Consider the following 6,979-nt stretch of genomic DNA (forward strand, 5'->3'; position numbering starts at 1 on the left):
AGAAGTTTTCCTGGGCTCTTTTGTTACCATTCATATTATTCGTCTCTTTGATTTGTTATCAATTTTCCTCCTGCGGCCACGTCCAGGGAGGTTGGCTACAGTCCCATGGATCTTAAATTTCTGAATAATATGTGCAACTGTAGTTACAGGAACATCAAGCTGCTTGGAGATGGTCTTATAACCTTTACCTTTAACATGCTTGTCTATAATTTTCTTTCTAATCTCCTGAGACAACTCTTTCCTTTGCTTCCTTTGGTCCATGTTGAGTGTGGTACACACCATGTCACCAAACAGCACAGTGAGTATCTGTAGCCTTATATACAGGCCCACTGACTGATTACAAGATTGTCGACACCTGTGATGTCGACATTGCTTTTCAACCCTGCTTCCACAGAATTTAAAAAAAAATTAAACTCTTGAAATAGGCCTGGACAGAAATGATGGTACCCCTGAAAATTATGTAACAAAAGGGACATGTTAAATCAAGTTGTGTCCACCCATTCTTCCGATAGGTGCGTTTTCCAATGTTCGGACACAAATGCTCAATAAGTGATCACCTATCCTGTAGAGCCCATGGATCGGTGATAACTTGTTTTAACTAGTGTTGAGCGAGTATGTTCTGTCCGAGTATGCTCGGCACGAGCTCCGAGTATTTACAGCTGCTCGGTGATATGGTTGAATCGCTCCCGTGTGCATGATTTGCAACTGTTTGACAGCTTTAACCCCTTAACGACATGTCACGTATTAGTACGCGCATGTCGTTATCCTCCGGTTCAGTGAGGGCTCCGGCGCTGAGCCCGCACTGAACCAAGCACATGTCAGCTGATTATTACAGCTGACATGTGCCCGCAACAGGCGCGGGTGGAATCGCGATCCACCAGCGGCTGTTAACATATTAAATGCCGCTGTCAATCTCCGACAGCGGCATTTAATGCGCGCTTCCTGGAAGCGCGTCACTTACCCCGCCCATCGGCGACCCCGTCACATGATCGCGGGTCGGCGATGTGTGGTCATGACAACCCTGGGTCTGCAGCAGACACCAGTGGTTGTAATGATCCTGTCGCTATGAGCGCCATCTAGTGGTCGGCGCTCATAGGACAGGACCATTTCTGCTGCATACAGGGGAACTGCTGGTCCCCTGTATGTAGCAGAGGCGATCGGACAGTTGCTGCTTCAAGTCTCCTATGGAGACTACAGAAGCAAGCTAAAAGTGAAAAAAAAAAGTTTTAAAAAATATGAAAAAAAATAAAAAAATGTAAAAGTTTAAATCACCCCCTAAAATCATAAAATAAACCCCACATACACATATTTGGCATTGCCGCGTTCAGAATCGCCTGATCTATCAATATAAAAATAGAATTAATGCGATCGGTAAATGGCGTAATGAGAAAAAAATTCTAAACGCCAGAATTACGTTTTTTGGTCACCGTAAAATTGCAATAAAATGCAATAACGTGCGATCAAAACATCGGATCTACCCCAAAATAGCATCTATAAAAACTTCAGCTCGGTTCACAAAAAATAAGCCCTCACCCTGCCCCAGATCCCGAAAAATGGAGACGCTACGGGTCTCGGAAAATGGCACCATTTTTTTTTTTTTTACCAAACTTTGGAATTTTTTTTCATCACTTAAATAAAAAAGAACCTATACATGTTTGGTGTCTACGAACTCGTAATGACCTGGAGAATAATAATGGCAGGTCAGTTTTAGCATTCAGTGAACGTGGTAAAAAAAATAAAAAAAAACCTCAGTGGTATTGCACTTTTTTTGCAATTTCACGGTGCTTGGAATTTTTTTCCCGTTTTCCCGTACACGGCATGGTAAAACTAGTAATGGCGTTAAAAAGTACAACTCGTCCCGCAAAAAATAAGCCCTAACATGGCCATATTGACTAAAAAATAAAAACGCTATGGCTCTGGGAACAAGTGGAGCAAAAAGCGAAAATGCAAAAACGGAAAATGCTCCGCGGCTTAAGGGGTTAATACATGTGAGGAATGTCTATTTCTTACACATTCCTCACATGTATTAAAACCGTCAAACAGTCGCAAATCATGCACACGGGAGCGATTCAACCATATCACCGAGCAGCTATAAATACTCGGAGCTCGGCCCGAGCATACTCGCCGAAAGGGTTAACAGAACATACTCGCTCAACACTAGTTTTAACCAAAGAAGCCCTTTAATGCAAACATGTCCATCCCAGTTAGAGTGTCGCCCAGTAGATGTGCAGGAGCCGCCAGTCAATGCTCCACTATAACAGCGAGAGCGGATAACAGATATTTGCATCTTGCTGTAGGTGGGCCCCTAGAGTTAATTTCCCCTGTGGGCCCCAGACACCGCAGTCCGACCCTGGTCATCAATATCAGATCAGTGAGGTTCCAACACACGGCCCCCTCACCAATAAGACAGCAGCTGGAAATACTCAGCGTAGAGACCAAACAGCACAGCGCTGTACACTGTGTAGTGGCCGATCTTGGTACTGCAGCTCCTATTGAAATGATTGTGATCTGAGCTGTAGTACCTGAAACCAGCCATTGCACAGTGTGCGGAGCTGTGCTATTCCAGCTCTTAACACTGTGTACATCATCTTGCAGAAGTAGCTGATGTCTGGGGATTTCAGGTGTCAGACCCCCACTAATCACTGTATGAGTTCTGCTCTACTCCTTTATTAAAGGGGTGGTCTTGTGTTCCTCTCATCAGAAGCTGAAGATTTACAGTTCTGGCCGGTGGCTTGGCTGAGCCGCTTGTCTGAATTGTGCCCTCTTGCATTCTGCGGGCAGAGGCGGCTTTGCCTCTGCAGAATGGGACAGGCACAGGGGCACTGAAGTCCACCAGTCTGAAATGAGCGCTTCTTGCCAAGGAGACCGGCCACTTCTCAGGTGGTCAGTAACCATAGCAATGAGCTGTACACTGCAGAATTAAAAATCTTTTCCTTCTTGAGAACAGAGAAGATTTTGAATAAGAAGGAAATTGCAAAGTTTCTTGTTTTTACAAGCTCTTTGCAATCTTAGCCTTTTAATACATTCATTTTATTTAGTTATATATTTATTTTACTCTCTTATATAGCGCCGTTAGATTTCGTAGCACCTTACAGACATTATCATCACTGTCCCCATTGGGGCTCACAATATGAATTCCCTATCAGTATGTCTTTGGAGTGTGGGAGGAAACCGGAGAACCCGGAGGAAACCCACACAAACAAGGGGAGAACATACAAACTCCTTGCAGATGTTGTCCTTGCTATTATATGAACCCAGCCCCACAGCGTTAATCATTGACCCACCATGTTGCCCACATTCCTCGGCTTTTTTAAGATTTTCTGCAATGAATAAGAACACTGAAGAAAATCTAGATTGATCAACATTTCCTATCACAAATGCAGTTGCTGCAAAACTTGTCCATAGTCCTGTTCCCAGCTGAAAATTGGATACAATTGTATCTTGTGTAGACAATGCTCTGTGAGCTAAATAGCCGGGATCCACTGCTACAAGGCAGGAAACAGACACATTCTGCTGATGGGTTCTGCTCCCAGAGCATTATTCAGCCCGGACATCTCAGCTCAGAGCAAAACCAGCTATAAGGCTGTGTGCACACCTAGCAGATTTGATGCAGAGCGTTTTTGCCTCTCTCATGCAGATTTACATGCGTTTTTTCTGCTAGAGAGAAGCGTTTTCACATGCATTTTTTCAAGCAATTTTCCAAGCGATTTTGAGCATCACTTGGAAAAGTGCTTGACAAGTTGATCACACAATATAAATCGATGCAACCGACATGGATCTATAATGTGTGAACAACTTAGATGCTTTAAATGCAGCATCTATAGTAAAAAAAAAGAATCAAAACGTTAATAAATAAAAAAAAACAACTGTATATTCACCTCTCCGGCGGCCCCCGGTCTGCTCTCCGGTCTCCTCCGGTCTGCTCCCGGCCGCGTCTTCTCTCTTCAGCGTCCCGCAGTGTACGGTCAGGACCTGCGGTGACGTCATTTAGTCAGCTGATGGCCACGCGACCATCACCTGATGCCGACGTCAGCGGTCATGCGACCATCACCTGACTAAATGACGTCAGCGCAGGTCCTGACAGTACAGACAGCAGACCGGAGGAGACCGGAGAGCAGACCGGGGGCCGCCGGAGAGGTGAATATACAGGTTTTGTTTGTTTTTAACTTTTTTATTTCTTTTTTTCACCGCGTGGTAGCCGGGATGAAGAGGAGTTGTAGTCTCGTCTTCCTCCCAGATACCACACGCATCGCGAATAAGCTTCAGCGTAATCGCAGTAGAAATGGTCATGCTGCGTTTTGCAAAGTAATGCGAATTCGGCGCGCAAATTAGCGCATCATGTGCACAGCACATCCGAATTCACATGGCTTTGCATGGCAGACTATTTACAAGCGTTTTCGCGGTCGTAAAAATGCCGCAAAAACGCTACAAAAACGCTACGTGGGCACATAGCCTAAGGCTGTGTGCCCACGACGCGTATTTTAAGCGTTTCCGCATGGCAAAAACGCTGCAGAAACGCTTAAAGACGCATGTTAGAAAGTCTGCCATGTTCCCCAATGATAGTCCGCATGTGCTGTGCACATGCTGCGGAAATTTCCACTGCGGATTATCATTGCGGAAAAAAACGCAGCACTACCAATTATTTTGCGGAAGCGCAGCGTTTTCCTGGCCATTGACTTGCATTGGAACGCATGGATTCCGCTTCACTAGATAAGCACATGCGGAATACATGCGTTCAATGTGCGGATGGTACCCGGGTGTGGAGGATGGGAGACTCTCCTCCGGACCCGGGTACCATAGAACCTGTCAAAATAAAGAATAAAATAAAAAATAAATGTTATATTTACCTTCTGACGGCCCCCGCTGCGCTCGTCCTCCCATGTCGGCAGCTCGCGATGGACTGAAGGACCTGCGCTGACGTCATAGTCATGTGACAGCAGGTCCTTCAGTGTACCGCGATCTGCCGGCAGCCAGGACGGAGCGAAGCGAGACTGCGGGGGCCATCGGAAGGTAAGTATAGATTTATTTTTTTATTTTTAACCAGTCGTTGGGGTCACACTATATAAATCCATGCCGTTTTCATGGATTTCTATAGTGTGACCAAGTTGACAAGCACTTTCCAAGTGATGCTAAAATCGCTTGTAAAGCGCTTGTCAACCCGCATGCGGAAATGCATGTGAAGAACGCTTCACTTCTGCATGTCCCTGGCAGGAAAAACGCATGTACAATCCGCGTGTACAATCCGCATGTACAATCCGCATATACAATCCGCATGTACAATCCGCGTGTACAATCCGCATATACAATCCGCATGTACAATCCGCATGTACAATCCGCGTGTACAATCCGCGTGTACAATCCGCATATACAATCCGCGTGTACAATCCGCATATACAATCCGCATGTACAATCCGCATGTACAATCCGCATATACAATCCGCATGTACAATCCGCGTGTACAATCCGCATATACAATCCGCATGTACAATCCGCGTGTACAATCCGCGTGTACAATCCGCATATACAATCCGCATGTACAATCCGCGTGTACAATCCGCATATACAATCCGCATGTACAATCCGCGTGTACAATCCGCATATACAATCCGCATGTACAATCCGCGTGTACAATCCGCATGTACAATCCGCGTGTACAATCCGCGTGTACAATCCGCATGTACAATCCGCATGTACAATCCGCGTGTACAATCCGCGTGTACAATCCGCGTGTACAATCCGCGTGTACAATCCGCGTGTACAATCCGCATGTACAATCCGCATGTACAATCCGCATGTACAATCCGCGTGTACAATCCGCGTGTACAATCCGCGTGTACAATCCGCATGTACAATCCGCGTGTACAATCCGCGTGTACAATCCGCATGTACAATCCGCATGTACAATCCGCATGTACAATCCGCATGTACAATCCGCATGCGTTTTTTCTGCCAGCGAGATGCAGAAACGCTCAGGAAAAATCCGGAGCTTTTCTGCATCGTGGGCACATAGCCTAAGTCTCTGCATTTGTCTGCTTACACATCTGTACATTTCTGAACACATTCAGCAAAAATTGCAGTACATTTGTTAAAATTGGGCATATAGCATACTATAGGTGCTTCTCACAAAATTAGAATATCATCAAAAAGTTAATTTATTTCAGTTCTTCAATACAAATAGTAAAACTCATATTATATAGAGTCATTACAGACAGAGTGATCTATTTCAAGTGTTTATTTCTGTTAATGCTATTATCTCAGTAAATTAGAATACTTTATAACACCAGCTTGAAAAATGTTTTTAAAATCTGAAATGTTGTCCTACTGAAATGTATGTTCAGTAAATGCCCTCAATACTTGGCCAGGCTCCTTTTGCATCAATTACTGCATCAATGCGGCAATGTGGCATGGAGGCGATCAGCCTGTGACACTGCTGAGGTGTTATGGAAGCCCAGGTGGCTTTGATAGAAGCCTTCAGCTCGTCTGCATTGTTGGGTCTGGTGTCTCTCATCTTTCTCTTGACAATACCCCATAGATTCTCTATAATAGATTCTCTATGGGGTTAAGGTCAGGTGAGTTTGCTGCCAATCAAGCACAGTGATACTGTTGTGTAAACCAGGTATTGGTACTTTTGGCCGTGTGGACAGGTGCCAAGTCCTGCTGGAAAATGACATTTCCATCTCCATAAAGCTTGTCGGCAGAGGGAAGCATGAAGGGCTCTACAATGTCCTGGTAGACGGGTGCGCTGACTTTGGTCTTGATAAAACACAGTGGACCTACACCAGCAGATGACATGGCTCCCCAAACCATCACCGATTGTGGAAACTTCACACGAGACCTCAAGCAGCTTGGATTGTGGCCTCTCCACTCTTCCTCCAGACTCTGGGACCTTGATTTCCAAATTAAATGCAACATTTACTTTCATCGGAAAACAACACCTTGGACCACTGAGCAGCAGTCCAGGTGTTTTTCTCCTTGGCCC

This window comes from Phyllobates terribilis, unplaced genomic scaffold, assembly GCF_046119375.1.
Source record: "Phyllobates terribilis strain yellow unplaced genomic scaffold, ASM4611937v1 Scaffold_207__1_contigs__length_3498100, whole genome shotgun sequence".
NCBI lineage: Eukaryota > Metazoa > Chordata > Amphibia > Anura > Dendrobatidae > Phyllobates > Phyllobates terribilis.